Here is a 19,216-nt window from a genome sequence, read left to right on the forward strand (position 1 = left end):
CAACAGCAACACAGAACAGCAAGAAAGGAAAACCGACCTGGTAGGAAATATGAAACATAAACTTCAATCTGAAGTTTCCCACCGTTGTATGGATTCCACGCAGGCGTTATTTCGGTGTATGTGTGTTGTATGTTTGGGAAAAGAAAGAATGTGAACTCATTGCTCAGGGTTAAACAATCATTTGGAGCGAAAATGATAAAATGATTATACTTAGTGGATAATCATCATCACCAAAAAAGGATTGAATGTAGCAAATTATATGACTATTTTAGAAAATATCTAGCAGCAAAGAGACTTGCAATTTTTGGTTGGGAAGGTAGTAATGTCAACATGTTATCTTTATATGTTATCATAAATATTTATATTAACATCACTGATAAAAAATAATCATTAGCTGCTTCTAACGATAACAAAAAACTACTTATGAGGATTTTTACGATTCTAGCCAGCTGTTTTATATGGAGTTGGACTGATGGTGGCTGAAATAATGTCAACGGAATGTACACAATCACGCGTTAAACTAGCCTAAGTTTTTTAGCTTGAAAAATATGTAATCAAACGCCAAATCGTCATAGGATCGATCAGGTTATCGCATAAAGAAGTGCAATGTTTATTTTGAAACATAAATATTTCGTCAAGTAAGGGTAAATATGTTTTAAACGATATTTTAAAATACAACAAAGTATTAAAACTCATTACAAACCGATCAACAGAAACAAAACAATTTTTAAATGCATTTTTGTTTGCACACAATATATGCAATATGCTGAATATGCAAACCAAACAGTGCTCTATAGTTCGTCGTACCCTCGTGAACGCCTGATGGTATGCAATATGAAGTATGTAGATTAATTACCACCAAAATTGTTCATTATCTCACCAATTAATGTACGAAACCTGAAATATTTATAAGCATTTTATTCGCCCTTTTTTTAACTGTAATGGAATCAGTTATTAATGACATTGAAAAATACTTGAAACTCATATATAATATTGCGAAGAGTAATTAAAAAAAACCTGAATTTCAATCTTCATCGTAAGATGCAATGAACGTTTTTGACTCCGTCATATATAACCCCATGTAATATATTTATATCTGGTTATATATTTATAGTGGTTCTCGCTAGTTTTTTTTGAAGTTTATTTACTAACGTTTACATAGACTGCAAACGAATAGACGTTGATAGACTCCAAAGAAATGTTGGAAAAGAATTTCAAAGAGCCTTATAGCGAATCATACAATTAATTAATAATAAAATCTCACAACACATCTTCAACGTTTTGTTTATTAAAATTATTTTGTCTTTTTTCACTATACGATAATGTCATGAATATCTTATCAAAAATAACAATCAAACTTGTATGATTACTGAGAGTTTAAAATAGAAGTTTTATCTGTTTTTTCCTGCAATAAAACTGATTTCTGTTTAATTTTTAAAATATGTTAAAAGCAAAATACATGAATTATGTCGATTATGTGAGTTGATCATCCCTGTAGTAACGTGTCTTTACCATTGTTTTATCGGAGGAACGGAAACTTTTCTTTGTTTCTTTGCCAAATGAAATATGTTATTTTATAAGCATTTTTAGAATGTCCACCTCGGTTAAAGTTACGTACGATATTAAAATATTTGAATTCGTTACGAACAATTTCGGGTTTTCTTTGCTTTTATTCTTTGGGGACCGTTTTCTTATTGCTGCTTTAACGCATTGCAGTATGCCTCATCCCTGTGTACCACCTGTCAAAAGCATCAGTGCCGCTGGTGAAATCGCCTCAAACCACTGCAGTGGGTGGGTTTGGTTTGCACCAAACAAAGGGAAGTTTCATCCCTTCCGCTAACGCAAAGCGTAAGCAAAACCTCACATAAAAAAGCAACAACACTGGTAGCATGACACTGGTTCGAATAATGTGTAACAGTTTCAGTGCTCTCGCAAGCGTACCATCATTTAGATACGCATATCATGCCACAATGATAGTATGCTTTCTGCTCCAATAAATGTTTGCGTACGCAAGTGCGTCCTTGAATGGGGGAGTTTTTTTTTTTTATAGGTTTGAACGGGACCGGGATAGATAGGAGCAAAAGCTAAAAGCTCACCGGAACCCGAAATTGGAGCATGATTTATCTTTAGGCATCGTGGGGCGTTTTCTGGGTTGTGGTTGTGGAGCAACGACAACCGCACTAACGATCAACGAGCATGGGCACGCCGTGCTGCCTCCAAATGAAGTGCCCTGGCGTCCAATATTTCATCGTCTTAGATGGCACCCGACCTCGGTGGTGGGAAGCGGTGAGATGGAGGTCTAACCCGCTCCAGTCCACACTATGAAAACGGGAAGGGGCTTTACTTCTGGATAATGATTTGTGACAGATCAAGGAAGCCCCAGCCCCACTGCCTGTAGTTTTCGACTGCGTGAGATTTAATGGGAAAGATGATGATAAATTGGGAGTGGAAATTGGTTGTGATGCTGCTAAAATGGGAAGGAGCAAAGTGCCACCAAGAGCGGTATATAATCCTGAAACACATCGTTCCAGCAATGTTCTTTGCTGTAGAGTGTGTGCGTGTGTGTAGCATTAGAAGCGTTGATTTGACATTTGGTGCACGATTACAGCACGCAGTAAAGCTTGTAGTTCGGCACCGTAAAGGGACACCTGGCTCAAGTTCTGGAAGCCATTCCATAAACAGGGATCATCCTTGACATTAAGAAATCCATCATTAAAAACGATAGCGATAACGTTCGTAACTTTGTGTCCATAAAAGTTGTTTTACCACCGTTGCGAAAGTTGATCGTATGCCGTTCCCGAGCGCCATTAGGATATCTTTTTAGTCTTATGTTGTGTGTTTCGCTTCGTGCAGGCTTTTTAGCTGTAAAACGGGAGTGAATTGTGGGATGAAAACTTTGCCAACCGACAGCCTTCTGCCTTTACGGTTATTCAACAAGAGCAGCACAACATCATTAATGCCATGGGACGAGTCTTACGTGGGCTAATGGTAGAGTGGGAGGATACAGAAGAAAATAAAACAACAACCGATCCATTACCGCCATTTCATTGAGCAATGTATCATTCCGGCGACTTTCCCGCTGTAGTGATCTGTTTTATTTTTAGAGCATTTCTTTATAATTCATCGTTGGCGTTGTCCTCCGCAGCACAACCGCAAAAAGAAGGTGGTCAAGTTTGTGTGTGTGTTGGTCCTCCCTTTTGCCTAAATCTAACAGCTTTCAGCTAGTCCTGCTTCTGCTGCTGCTGCTGTATCATTAGAAGTGATCAGTTTTCATTTCAATTTAAAACAAAATGGTATTAAACGACAAAAGTTTTCCCTATATCTTGTTGTTCTGTCTTGCTCTCGCTCTCGCTATCACTTTCTCTCTCTCTCTCTCTCCCCAAAAATGCTCCCAAATGTGACAGACAAACGATTCTAATCCATTTTCCAAGGAGCGCGTACACACTCGGTGGACAAACGATTTTCGTACCGATTTGCGGTTGTGTCCCTCTTTTACGCTTCATTTCAGCATCAAATTGCATCCTTTCGGTGGGGCAGCTGCTATGCGGCTCCACTGGTTTGGCAATCCATTTTCTGCTGACCGTGCCCGATGCGAAGTTGTGAAATCGATCGTTAAATTTACCAACCCGTTCGGTGCAGCATTTTGTTTTTTTTTTTTCATCCGTTTCTTTAGGGTTTCTGGAGCAGGTCGGGGCTCAGATGAATGGAAAGCTAATGTTGGAAAGAATGGGGTTTTGAGGAAGAGTAAGAGAATGGTAGTTGTTGGTATTCTGCGTACGGTGAGTTTGTGCGAGGAAGCATTCTTTGCTGGGGATGTTTTCGACTTTCCGAACATTACCGAGATGATTGGTTTAGAGGTTTAGAGGTGCTATTGGGATCGTTTTGTTCATGGAAGTTTCAATCATTACGTGTAATAGTGGGACCACGTTAGAGATAACGTTAATGTGTTCAATGTGAACTCATCCTTATCTTAAATTGTTATATTTCAATGAACCTTTAACTATTGCACTAGATGGTGTAAAATTGTTTTGAAGTTAAAATCAAGAAAGGCTCACTAATAATTTCCTAATGGCAGTTAATCTGATATAAGATGCAAAAAAATGTATTAAAATACATAAAAAGCAATTCACTAATTCTAAATTTATTTTGATGGTCATGGAGTAGACGAAGTAAAGCTTTAAATTCAATTTACACCTCATCATAACAATACCATAATTAATTAGAATTTCAAATATTCATTAATTATTTCTTTCTAGCAATGCATGAGCTTTATATCTGCTTACAGCTTTACAAGGAAAGATAGCAATTGTCTGCATATAAGAAGAGCAATGCATGTAATTCATAAAGAATTCCCAATGTTTAATCAAAAGCTTCAGGAATACTAAGGTGATTTCTATTGTTTTACGAATAGCAACCAACCAAAGCTCTGCTTCTCAAGCTTTACTTATCAGCGGTTTGCCTTGGAACGAAATTGATATTCCTTCACTACTTAACAGAATACCGCTGTACGCGCCTGCTCGCTTGCTTCGACGCCGCGATTTCCTTGAAATTTCGTCGAGAAGAACGCTTTATGGCACCAATGATCCGTTTTTTCGATCCCTTCATCACTTTAACAGTGCCTCTGGTGTGTTTGATTTTCATATCCCCCCTCAATCCCTTCGCTCCCTTTTCATACAGTTCTTTGACTTCCATTTCGTTTCCCCATCCTAATTCTATCATTCTACTTGTGTTGCCTGTGTTCCAAATTGCTTGTTGCCTAGAATATGTTCGTCTAGTTAGATTTAAGTATTTGTGGTTATCATTAATTTTAAGTTTTAGTCATTAAGTTTCCCTATATTTAGCCCTCTGAGGCAGATATTTATATCTAAATAAAATAAAATAAAATAAAATTAGGTGGGCCCGAAGTAAAATGAACAGAACTGGCTCATACAAACCGACGTATCCTCTAAATACCTGCTCAGTTTTAATTTGTACAACAATGTTGTTAGGTATTATGAATCACATTACATCCAAAAACGTAAAAATAAGTTAATAAATGGATCAAAAGGCAAGCAAAGATAAATTCCGGTACACCAATCGAATCTTTCGAACATTAGATTCCATATATTCAGGAGCTTAAACGCGTTTTTTATGGAAAATTGTTTCCTTATCAATTGATTAAGTGATTGTTTGTGACCTTGATACTTTAAGCACCTAGTCACTCCCATTTATAGAATGAAAAAAGATCCAAGTTTGAGACTCCAATTGTATTACTGACTTCTAAAGATATGCAACTGAGTTAAACATTGGCTTTCACGTTGAGCCGATCTAATCGCTGGTTTGCAAATCTCACTGATATAGCTACAATCCGGAAATGACATTATTAGAGTTAGAGCTAATGTTTTCAATAGAAAATCCAAAAAAGACAAAGGAAACTGAAAGAGCAATATAGTCTCAGTGCTGCTGAACCTTGCATTTGTTTATTTTAAACAAAACTTAAATTGAATTCCACTTTTAAGTGTCTATAAAAAGGAAAACACAACCATTCGCTTCCAAAAATACATAATCGCTTTTTCGCAATTCTTTATTACAGCGAACCGAATCGACGGATGCAAATGCGTTGCTGGTGAAATTGCTTTACAATCGTAAAATCATCCCTTTAGCAATAACGCGGTAGAAAGGGGTACGGGAATGAAGCGCTGGAAGCGAGGCACTAGAGGCCAATAAACTTCCGCTCTAAAGTGCAGCAGACTGGGGCCCGAAGCAAACACACCGGAGCCGTCCACGAGCATTGAGCACGGAGTGTTTAATCGTAAACATTGGCCCACCCGTTCCCAATGGGCGGGCCGTCGCTGTGAAGTGCGACCAAAAATGATCTGTTTACTGTATCTCTCGCGATCGCAAATAAAAATCGAAGCGAAGGTTTCGCACGATCGATGAATGAAACACCCCTTGGTGGGTTGTACTGGAACACGGTTGCATGTTTGTGTTTTCTATAGTTACAATTTCTTAACCCGCGTTTGAGCGCTTGGCTGTTTGTGTCTGGCGATCGTGATGGCCGTAGAAGCTTATTGTTGTTGTTGTGATTTCCGTTGTGAGGTCAGAGCGAACGGTTCTAAAAGGTACAACACAACAAAAAACCTCGTGTCTCAATGTTTAAATTTATAGGATACGTTACGATCGACGTTTAAAGGCGCTGCCACGCTGTCAGCTGTTGCCGGTCGTGCTGGATCGTTTGCTACCACACTCGAGGCGTTCGTTGGAATTGATCGATGCTTTGACGGGGTGCGTTCTTCAACTTTGGCACACAGTTGTGTGTGTGTGGGGTTTCTTTACGTACAAAATCGCTCCATCAACTCGTCACATAAATTTCCTACAAGAATAAAACAAAGAGCGAGGTGGAACGAGCAACAGTCCATCGTGGCGAGGAATTTCGCTTGATGTTTTAATCAACTTTCCTGGTTTTGGTGAAAGCGTGAGCAAAGGCATGTATTATGCAGATTCTAGCAGCTGTATTAATGGGTTCTTCCCAGATGTAGGAAACGTAGCCGACGTTTAACAAGATCGGTTTATTTTGCGGGCAAGGAGCCAAGTCAAACAATTTGCTAGCTTGCTAACACGCTTGTCATGTTCACTGGTCGTCGGTCCGCTGCAACGAGCCATTTGTTTTTATTCGTGCAGTAAGTTAAGCTCTTAGAGCGAGGAACTAAAGCGTAGAAAGGTGTGTGTTTGGTTTGAAATTATAATTTTATAAATTAATGCATGAGAACAAAAGGAAGATATATTGATACAATGAAGAACATCACGCTAAAATACCAAAATTGGCAGACTTTATCCATGATTGAATATTTGTATTCGGCTTTTGAACTTTCATACTGAATTAGTATTTTCAAATAAACAATTAAATTCTTCAGTAGTATCTGTAATTGACACAGCATGACAACGGCAATCTCATAACTTTGTTAGTCATTACTTTAGGACTAACTCGGTCTCAAAATATCAAACTTGAAATAATCTAATTGCGGTGCAATGAATAATTACAAAAAAAAGAAACAAACCAAGACCTAATGCAATCGGATCATGAATGCACTCGAAATATAATGCAAAAACCCACCACCCGAACAAACGATACCCCACTTGTCCCTGATAAGTTGGCCTGCACTATCTCCGTTTCGGCGGCGATGCTCAAACCGAACGTAAGTCAGTAAGTAAAAATAGATCCCGCACGTTCGCCCCGTGATGCACTTGAAATTCGCGCGTACGCAAATCCGCATCTTGAGACGGCGCAACCTTGCTGCCTCGATCGCTAGAAGGCCAACTGTATGCCCAGCAAAAACTATACACAAACAGCGATACAAATTAATCCCTGCGCAGTGGGTGGAAAACGGTGGCAGGAGGGAAATATAAAATTTCATCCCGCGAGTAAAGTGATCTTGCCGCACAGATTAAGCGAAATGCAGCCGGGAGGTTTAAGCTTGCTTTTGATATCGTTTTACTTCCTGCCGCCTGCTCGGACATGCATTAAGCGTGCAGCATTAAATTGGACGGCATTAAATTTCATCCCAACTTTTTCAAGTCTCCAGCAAGCGTTTGGATGGATTTAGTTGCAAGGCTGGGCTGGCAAATTGCGGACGAATTACGACCGAACTATGAATTGTCCTACCCACAGTGAATCGCCTGCAAATGTGCGCTGAGCCACTGTCTGTGGAAGTAGTGAAGCAACGGAAGATGGTTGGGCATGAAAAGCGGCAAAATCACTGAATTCATCCACGTCTAACTCAGTTAGGTCACACACCCAAGCAACCCACTACGGTTGCCGCCACTTTCAATCCGCTTCACTGTTGCCTTGCGTTGACAGGTTGCACGTGAACCAAAGCAACGCCACAAAAAAGCGAAAAGAACGTAACAGAAAATCTCCCATGTGTCAACGAACGAAGACAACGGCACAATACAAAAAAAAGCGACGACCAGCTATCCTCCTAACTGGAAGAAAATAGTGATTGATAAGCATCTCCACTCGGCTGTCCCGAAGGACATCCCGCCCGTTGTGAAATGCCGAAATGAAATGCTTCCACATTGTTGACTGATTCCATCTGGTTTTGTGTGCTTGATGTGTGGCGCTTTTTTTTTGCCGAAAATTTCAATTTTCCTTCCCTTTACCTATGTGTGTGTGTGTTTGGCCTTTGTCTGCCAACTGGCATGCATGTGTGGTGTGGTGGAAAAATCGTAAAATGAAAATCTTCACCACTTCACTTCAGCTTCGCGCGCGTTGATTGACAGATTGTATATGACGTTTGTAGACGGCCCAGGGGGGCCACCGGCAGGCACGAGATTTAGATATTCATTTCGCATTCGGCCGGAACCCTTCGTCAAACATGGGACTGGTCAAAGATGAAGCCATCGAACGGACGCCGGTTGGATGGAGTGCTTCGGCTTTTCGCTTCCAGCGTTGGAGTTTCGGTCGAGATGCCAAAAGCGTGACCATTTTTGCATAAAGTACAACTATGCGGAGGCATTTTCTCACTCCCTCTCCTTTCCCCGCATCTCTACCTACACGTGCAATACACGCACAATATTTGACATTTACATTTGAATGATCTTTTCACGAGGTGAAAGTAATTTGGTCGCAAACGCACTCGCTAAAAAAAAATCATGAAATTAAATATCGTGACCTATTGCAGATTGTGTGACCTCTTTTGAAGTGTGTTCTTTCAGTTTTATGAGGAAATAGTTACGTCGCCCGATATAAAATATGCTCAATTTTGTTGGTTTATTCACAATGAACGAGTTTATAACCAATTCCAGTCCTGACATGCCTACCAACGGAGTCGGACTTCTCCAATCTGAGGCCACCATTTTCTCGGCACTACCAATAAAGGACGGTAGGAGGTAGAGGTCAGTGATGACCAGAACATGGTTGCCTTTATGTCATGCTTGTCACCCAGGAAATAACCATATGTTCCCATAAACATTCCGGACGGCACGTGTGCACACGATACACCACGTTGTAGGAACGTAATATGGTTGAATTATCCATCGAGCAACGTTTGCGTCACTCCCGAACACTGATGGCTGATGGATTGATTTGTACGACCTCGTATTATCATCACTCCGGGGGCAGTGTTTTGACAGACAGGAAGAGTCTTGCAAGTAGATTACTTTGCTTATTTATTAACAGTGAAACCTCATAGTGTGTCAGGGCACACAGACGCTGAAGGGAGCTGACACGATCGATGTATCGAACGGTTTGCCACACACCGTACACGATCGGTGCAAAACGTACGAGCTTTACGATCGGAAACGAAAGCCAAGCCGTAAATGTATCGTGTAAATATGTTTTATGGGCCAGTTTTTCTTTTTCGAAAAGACATACACACCTTCCCCGGATGATGAGATGAGCTGAGGCGATGAGGTGTCCGTCCAAACACTGCTACAGACTTTTCATTCGGAAACGCATAAATCATGAACGAGACGGAGCGAACACTGAGTCATATTGGGTGGAGCATCTCCACCGCCGTAATAAAGTTGTATTTGTACAGTGAAACCAAAATGCCGTAAATCAATCGATAATATGCTTCCAAAATGCTTTAAACAGTGAGTACATTGTAAAATAAATAAAGGAAGGCGTTTTTGCTTACCAAAATGGGTGTTACAAAAAAAAAATCGCGTAATTTACAGACTGTGAAGTACAGCATTGCCTGCCAAGCACGAAGTCGGCCTCCCTGCGGTGCTTCATTTAAGCGGCAATTTGTCCCGCTCAAAGGAATGATTTCAAAGGAACAGGCACAATATCGTAATGGAAAATTCTTCAAACGACTGGCAAGAGTTGACGCGAACGGTTGTTGTGAACGTACCAATTCCACGTATGATGATTGTTCGCACTCTCTAGTCAGTCCTTCGACCGAAAGTGCACTTCACATACTCGATCTGCGTGCTCGGGAAGCACGTGTTCCATTACCCATCTTGCGCGGAAGGACAAAACCGCAAACCAAAGGCACCACCACGGGCAAGCTCGAGGGAAATCTGAAGATTATCTTTTGCGGCAAAACGTAACATTGCTACCGCGAATCCTCATTACAGCAAATGGTGAAACAAATGGTAATGTGTTGTGTGGTGGCGCTAAAATGGAACACAATCACTTAGGATGATGTTCTGTCAGAAAGGCGAGGGGGGGGGGGATATTTTGTTTGCATAAAATTATGAATTTTGAAACACAAAACTGAAAGCTTGCATGCGTGGCTTTGGATGCAGATAAGAAGTCACATGTTTTCGTTTGTTTTGTGTTAGTGGATAAGTTGTGCATTCATATTGTGTTAAACAAAGGATTACGAAGATTGCCTGACAAAGGACTGACCTTAAGATATGTTGGTTGATAGTCTCAGATTATCAGAAACGAAAGAGTAAGGAACGAAATCAAATTATATACAAAAGCTCTAAGTGCTGTTTAATGTCGTGATGGTGTTGTACAGGTAAATGTAGATGAACCAGACTTAACATTGCTTGCGTTGTAACACCAAAAGCATAGTGAGGTTTCTTGCCTCCTGAACCAGAAGATAGGCTTGGCTATCTTGCATGTTATTCGAGAAAACGATTCATGCTATACCAAAACATTGGAGACTATCGCCTGTAAAGGTACTCAGATTGTACTCAGCCGTCGACGAGAACAAAGGCAAGAAGAACAGCTACCAGAAAACCATGGTCATGTAATCTTTAAACGGAGGCAAAAACGTATAATATTGTGCGATGTATGCGCCCTCTCAATGTTACAATAAGCAAATGAGCCGTTGAATAATAAAGTAAACAGATTGTAGTCATAAAAAAGGAAAGTGAATGTCATTGTTGTGAGATTGTACTTCGGATAACAAGGTAATATGTTACTATCTTGTAACAAGAGGTAAATTAAATAAAAATCTCGATCGGTTTCCAAGAAAGCTACATGGAATCTCCTTTTTTTACTAAACTTAATTAGAATTTCACCGCATTTTTTAAAAATTTACGGTTGAGCCAGTAGAAGACTCAACTTAGCAACCACCTGGAACAATATATTGTTAATCGTAGGCTATTTTTAGGAACAACTTTTTTACAACCAATTTATTTCAATGTTTTATTTCTATGGCTGAAATGCAGCTAAATTGTACAATAAACAACAACAAAATATTGACTAGAATGCAGGACTCGCGTAAAAAGCCGTTCAATTCATTCCGGATCATGTTCTGCTACTCAATGTTAGTCATTGCTCTTTTTCCTTTTCACCATGTTGTATTTTATCAGCATTCTAAAGCCGCTCAATTCACACTAGCTCGTTGAGTTGCTTTTAGATTGATGCGTCTTTAATGCTGTTTAATGCGTTGTCAACGTATCACGTATCGTACCGTATTATAGGATATGATGAATTCTCAAATTATCCTCGAAAAACCATAACAATTGTCTCACGATATTCGTTAGAGCTTAGAGGTAATTGTGATAAGTAGGTTTTCGGTCAGCTTTCCTTCGAAGACGCGATATTATGGTTTCAACATGAGTTCATTTTCCACTAACTGGTACGTCTTTCAGTAATGTTGCATATGGGCGTAATGCTAAAGCATGATGTAATGCCTAAAGGCAGATTAAACTGCAACTCATTTACAGCATAAGGCCTGCTAGATGCTAAAAAGCTGCCATCATTCGATATAAACACATTTAAAATCAGTTTTGAAACATTTCAAAGTAACAGCTGGTGGCAGTGCGTGACCTTTTATAGATGGCACAGGGTTTGCCACGTTTTATTGGTAGGTTCTCGTATTTTTTTGGATTCATCTCACTTATTTACTTTTTCCCTTAAATGTTTGAATCGATTGATGGGTGACGCTAAATAAATCGTGATAACAAACCAGTTACATAAACAAACCAATCCGAGAATTTATTAAATGAATATGGTCAAACAAAGGATTTAGTTAACCGATTTTTAATCAAACCAAACATTTAATACAAAAAAAACACGAGCTTTCAGATACACAATTATCAGAAAGCACTATAACCCTTATTTTAGGACTGATGATGCTATTGGTTGTGTGATGTGCTTAGTAAATGATTAAAAGTATTTTCAATTCCTATTTATAATTTACAAAATTGTGCAAAGCAAAAGAGAAAAATGATCGTGAAAGGTAGCAATTGAAACGGGTCGAAAAAGCAAGAACGAAATGCGGTGTGAGGGATTTTAAATTATCAATTAATTAGTGCAAAGCAATCAAGTTTTTGAAAGAATTACTTTACACTAATGTCTATTCATTATGAATATTCATTTCGGGAACAGATTCAAGAAAACATTGTCATCTTTAGCTTACGGATTGAGGGAATGTTTAACTCTTATCTAGGCTACAAATAAGCTTACTGCAATTAAGCTTCCGCAACTCAACAAATTACAGTACATGCGATCTAATGGGATGTAAACACATACCACATGCTTAACACACTCGTTTCTAGAATTCCGTATAACACTTATAAATTAAATCACCCTAACTAAAGCACCCCAACTATTACATTAATTCAAACAGCACTTAAGTCAAGCTCTTTCGTATGCTAATTCAATCCAACGTAATGCAACGATGCGTACCCGAACACATTCTCGCCCACCCACCACACACGTACACCAACAAATAAATAAAAAAAACTCACCCACCCTATTCTTGAGCCACACAAAGTCTCCGGTCTGACAGATCAATCACCTTCCCCGCGAATGCCGGTAAATTATTGATAGGAGATTGAATTAATTCATGCTAATGGCTATCACTTGCCACCAGAGTGTCGGATCTCGCGTCATGCATCTTGAACCGAGCATCAATCTCGCGGCGATAGATTGGCGCTAGGCGCTGCGATGAGATAATTAGATTGCAACCAAAACATACCCCAACGGGCTGCATCTCACCGCGACTGCCCACCACCATCGCTCTAATCATTCATGGTAAACGAGACGAGGGATGTTAGCGGGCTTCTTGGAACAACGACCGGTTTGGAGGAGAGGCGTGGCCGATCCAGTGTGTGGCACATCATTACACCGAGCTGCAAAATTACACCCCACATCGAAGGATCGGCGCCCGCCCTCTCATCTCCTTTCATTCTGGAAAGGTTCTCGATGTTAATCGATGATCTTTATTGCCCTGTCTCCACCGCGTACGCTGCACTGCCGCGCTGATGCTGAGCTGCGATAGTAAGACGTTGTCATTTACTACACGCGAAGCTCGTCATCCGAGATTGTGAGACACGCGATTAGCTGGCAGTGCAGTTCCATCCGAATGATCAATGTGCTACGAATGAGCAGCTCCGATGTTCACGGATGGTTTCGAGTTAATTTACGTCAATCGTTGGTTTGTGGCAAGCGTGTGTTCTGTAAGCAGCTTACAGAGTGAAGCAGCGAGAGAGAGAGTGAGGCATTTGCAAGCCTTTCAAGGGAAGTTTGTTGCAGTAGTTTGCCCATGCACCCGAGGGAAACAGTAGTAATCGAACATGCAGCCATAAATCAGACTCAGGCTGCAGTGCTGTCAACGTGCGGTTGATTGGATTTCAGCTTTCCATTGAATATCGACACAGTTCGGTGTTAATTGTTGGTGAAAAGCTTGCCCGGCGCTTAACGATGTTGATTTATTCAATAACGATCGCTTCCGGAAAACTCTGGCTCTCTTCGACGGCTACGACAGCTCGATGACGATGTATGATGAATTATTCATTTGCTCGCTGCCCGATGGTATGGCCGGGTCATTTTTTGCAGCAGTCCGGCCAGCCCGATGGTGCAATCTCATCTGCAATCAAACGATCGCACAGCAAATCGGAATCAATTGCACGCTCTAGTTGCGGGTCGGACGCAATGCAAAACACTTTAATTAAAAGGGAATCGGGACCAAAACAAAGATGAATTGCAAAGTGATGCAGTCAATCGTGTCGGTCCCGTCCATGCGATTGGAATTAATTGGGAGAAGAAAAACATAGTAACGACTCCACTGTTTGCTGGTTGAAGTTTGAGGTTATCTTTTTTGAAGAATAGTTTTTGAAAATACTCTGTACTCTGTATCTCCAGTTTAGTTACATTATTCATTATGTTGTTCACTAAAATAATTACATTTTCCATTTTTAGATAATTAATATAAATTTGTTCTTTTCTTATTAATTTTAACGAAATTCAATTACTTATATTGCTAAGTAATTTTCAGAAGTTAGCAATTTTAGATATTTTTACAATTTTATGACTTTTAGTTGTTATCGCAGCATGTTGCATGATTTAATGTACTAATAAAAATAATAAAAAGCTGCTCATTTATCAGGAAAAGCTTGTTAATATACATCCCGAACCATGCGAAAGCTAAGCTAAAAGAATAAATCACACATTTCTTCCTTGCGACTAACCGTAACACATCATCAACATCAACAGCTGTGAGTGTAACAGTTGCTAGTAATTCTCTGCCTAATATATTGTCAATAAAAGTGGAAATTGATTTGATTGTTCCTTTTCCCTCAACACCATGAGCTCTCACAGGCTGAGAGGAATAAAGGAAGGCATATGCCGAGAGGATAGTAGAAAACATAAGAAATTCAAATCCAGTTTTTCCCATTTCACCTTTAACTGCGCCTCTCTTGGGACCACCGCCACATTGCATAAAATAACCGTAAAAGCAATAATCATACCATATTTGTTATGCTGACCTCGGCGGAAACTGTGCCTTTTTTCCACATGCTAGAAGCATTATGGCTTGCACCTTCCTAGCGCCCAACGGGCTGTTTGTTAGCAATAGTACATTAATTTTCACGACATCGCAACCATCCCGACCACGGCTTTTTAGAAGCGCAACCGCTCGTAAGCCACGTTAGCGACCCCTTTGCATACCTTACACCGCAACGCGCTTAGTTTTCCTTCGCCCTTTTTGAAGCTTGAAAAGGACAAAGTTTTCACCATCAAATCCCATCGTTGCAATGGAAAGTTTTTGTGTTTTTTTTTTCATACAGCACCGGCGCTATATATGCGTGATTCTGGTTGGTGTGGTGGTCAACCGGTTCGCGGCTGCAGGCTTAAATATTACGCCCGACGGTTGGATGGCAAAAACCGAAAACTTTTCACCACCAAGTACCTCCCGGGAGCGCAGATAGGGAAAATATTTATCGCTAAAGCTTACCTGGCCCCGTCCGAGGGTGAGCGCTGTGGCTGGGCTGTGTTGTTGTTGTGGTGCGCATCCAAAAACCATCTGGCGAAAGGATGTCACATTCATTTTATGCCCTTTTTCGTCTAACGCTACGCGAAGAGTGTTTACGGTAGCTCGTAATATCCGTGATCGCGTGCAAAAGGGTGTTTGTGTGTGTGGCGTGGAGCTCATGGTTTAGCGAGAATAGTTTCGGGAAAAGTGTACAAAAGGTTTTGGGAAAATTTGCTGTGCTGCTGTGAGTGGCTAAAAGCCAAGATGGTTGAGATGCAAACCGATTAAGTAAGCAAATTGGTTTGCTTTAAGGACACGCTACACGGTTTGGTTCATGGGGATTGGCGTAAAGAGCAAATAGATTAGATTTGGTGAAAGAGCACAATGCAGTGAAGAAAGAGGAGAGAGTTTGTTTCAAAAAGGGCTTTGTATCACTACAAAGACAAGACTTTAATGGTTGTTATTTTTTAATAATATTATTAAAGTTTAAGAAAGGGCGTTGGTTGTTGGTTCGAATGAATAAAACTTTTACGGTCAAATATACAAAATAAACTCTTTATATTTATTTTCAATACGTTTTAAATCTGTTTGGCTATAAATTTAGAATCTACAAATTTAAGAAGGTTGTGGTAAACTTAAATCAAAACAACGCTAGCTCATTGTGTTATGTTTTACTTCTGTTAATAAATAATAAAAACATGTTTTGTCAAGTAGCAGTAAGGGAAATAAAAATCATTTGATCTTACTGCTGATTTAATCTGGAACTTCATACCAATGTCAAAATATTGTTACACATGTTTAACGAATTAATTTACGTCTCTAGTTGAACCAGCAAAATATTTGCTCTATTTGGCTCTACTTCAGATTTTGAGTCACTTCAACATATTTGAACAAGGAAGTAGAGCATTAGAACTAATATTGAAAATGAAGCGGGGTTTTTATCGTTTTTGTTAAACGTCCTCTTTGGCAACATGTGGGCAAGTATATTGCTATAATAAAACAATACTGTTTCGTGTCGTAAGAAGTCGGACGAAGAAAACACTTAATGCAACTTTATACCAGGTTTATTAACATTGTACTACCACTGATGTCCCACTGTTGCTAGTCCGGGAACCTCAGTGACAGTAATTGATCAGACATCTAGATAGCAGGGAACTTTCGCTAAAGCACAAAATACGATACACAAAACCCAGTACCGGCTTTGACGAGACAACTTAAAAAGTATATGCCACGCAATGTCTGTCTCAATATAAACTTAAGTACACTGAAGAGGCGACTTACAGAGGCGAAGAATGCCACGTGGTGATAAACTGCAGAAAGAGAGTTCAATGGACCGATACTAGAAGTTTGTTTTTAAAACTTAAACTACGTCATAGACAAATTGTTTAGAAAATTATTTAATAACTATTAATATTCATTGAAACTTAATGCTTTCAAGGTTTTGTATAGCTGACATTTATGAATTTGGCATTATATTGAATATTAACAAAGTATGAGCTACCAAAAATGCGACATTTAACGCTCAAATACCATTCCGTCAATCAGGCGCAAACAATCTTACAGCAGAAGAACTCATCGTCTGGATTAAACGCATTCCAAAAACTGTATTCCATGGAACTACATCCAAATTGTGTTTTGTTTTTGTCGTGAAAATATTTCAGCCCAACGAATTAAAATGCTAATCCAACACAATCCTCTTGCCCAAAAAAAATCATCCCCAGACATTGTGGTATGGATCTGAAATATTTACAATTATTCAAACTGTTGAAATTCCTACCATCCACGCTGCCCTAGGATGGAAACAACATTCAGCACTGGAATTTTCGCAAACATCGCAAACAACACTCCTCCACCGGCTGGAAAATCAATGCTTTCGAGTGCTTATCAGTTGGAATACATGTTTTGCTACCGATTTCCACTCTCCACAGCCAACCATTGCTTCATTTCCCCTGTTGTTTTGTGAATGTTTTCTTTCTTAAGACAACATCATATTTGCTGTCCTCATCCTCCCACAGCTTCCAACAGCTGTCCATCCTGAGTTTCCGGCTATCTTCTTGTAGCCGCTGGATGCTTTCCCTGGTGAACCAAACCAAACCAAAACAGCGTTCATAATATCTTCACCCCTCTTTCTCCATCGGATTTATTATGAGCGCCAGAAGAAAAAAACACACACACATACCCTTCTCCACACTTTTTCAACCGAATCTGACTAGGTTCAATGGCTCCGAGAAAGAAAGAGAGCGAGAGAGAGGGGTGTATGTTTTCCCTTCCCGATAACAGGCATAAGGGATTTACACTGGATGAACGGAATTCAATACGGGATCCGTTATCGGATGGGATGCAGTGAAGCTGAAGAGCTGAACAATCGAAGCAACAGGAGCAAAAGAACCACACACACCCAAGCAGAAGCTGTTGATATTTATGGGTGAAAAGTTTCGGGTCCGAAGATTGGGAGGTTTGTTTTTGTTTATTGTAGCGAGCGCTAAGCAGGCCCCCCTCCGATTCTTCAGGCTTCAGGTTGATGTGATTTCTGAGCAAAAGTTTCAATCCGGCTTTCTACGCACACACGCATACTATCAGAAATACAGTCATCGCTTAATTTTGTGAGTGTTATCGGAGGAGAAAATTTATAGCCTTTTCTAATTCTGGTGGTACCGAAACATGGGGTTTTGGGCTATTGATAAGTTGATGCCAGGTGAAATCAACGTATTGATCATTCCCATGACATTAAGAAGATTAATAGCACGATGGGTGTAAGTGAAGTGATACGTGAAAGACTCATGCTCTGTTAATAGACTTTCAAATGCGATTAATAAAGAAAAGACTTACTCGGCTGTCTCTTAACTCTCAACAAAAAGGAGTATCCGAAAAAGTTGTTAGTACAAATTACAAAAATAGATCAAAACTTTGACGCATGGGAAATTTGTCATTACCGGTTCGTCTTTTCTTCGCATAAGTATGATCATTCTACGTATTTTTTCACTCTTCGTTTTGACCAAACCTTTACGAACACTTAAACTACGCTTTTGGTTTAGTTTAATGCCCTTTCCCGCTGAACAACCTACGCTGCATTTAGGTGTCACTATAATCACCATAAAAATGTAATAAAGCACTGAATGGTTTAGAGCGTAATGTGAAGTAAGTACGCAAAACATCCCGAAAAGCATCTAATCTTCATCGGACGCTGGACAGTTTTGCTTATTAAAACGAGCGCCCTAATTACACACCCTTTCGCTTTTGCACTGATTCGCATCTAGCACCGAACAATAAAAACAGAAGGAAATTATCTCGCCAACCCATCAATCTCACTCGTTGCGCTGGGCCCGAGCCGGCCGTGTTTGGCTTGCTTCGTTCGGGTAGCGCGCGCCCAACAAACATCCTTCGCACATTCTTTTGCACCAAACTGTCAAGGGAGATTTATTTGAAGCTTAAGTGTTTTTTACTCCTCACCTTACCTCACTCCCATCGAACCGGTTGCGTGTGGGCTGTAGTAGCTGCAATCGTTTGGCTTAAAAGTAACCTTTTCCTCGACTCGCCTTTTCTCGCACCTCGAGGGCTCACGGGAGACACGAGGCTCGCTGCGCTAGGTAGGCTTTGGCACAGGTTTAGCCACTCTACTAACGTAACGTATGCTCACACGTGCTCGTACGCTCTGCGTAGGTTAGCTTGTTTGTTGTACTTTTTTATTCGGTTGTGCAGATTATATTTATCTTGCGTTTTATTTACCCCGTGACTTGGGGACTCTGACATTGGAGTCAATCAAATTAGGAGTATTTTGCAAAGAGAGGTGGCATCACGCCGCTCACAGCAGATGCTGTGATGTGATATGATATGGGATGTGTTGAAAGGAAGCTTGGGCTGAGGCTGAGAAAATGTAATTAAACTTGCGGATAAGTCTTCTTTGCGTTTAACTTTGTAACTTTGTACCACACATCGATTTCGCAAACACCTGCGACTGGTTGGGAATGAGTTGCTGTTAAGATAAATTGCATTTAATTTTTAAATACTGCACAATTCTATGAACTCAATTCGATTATGTGTGTTTTAGCTTTTCTGGCAAAAATGTAAAAAAATAGTGT

The sequence above is a fragment of the Anopheles arabiensis genome, chromosome 3 (genome assembly GCF_016920715.1).
Source record: "Anopheles arabiensis isolate DONGOLA chromosome 3, AaraD3, whole genome shotgun sequence".
NCBI lineage: Eukaryota > Metazoa > Arthropoda > Insecta > Diptera > Culicidae > Anopheles > Anopheles arabiensis.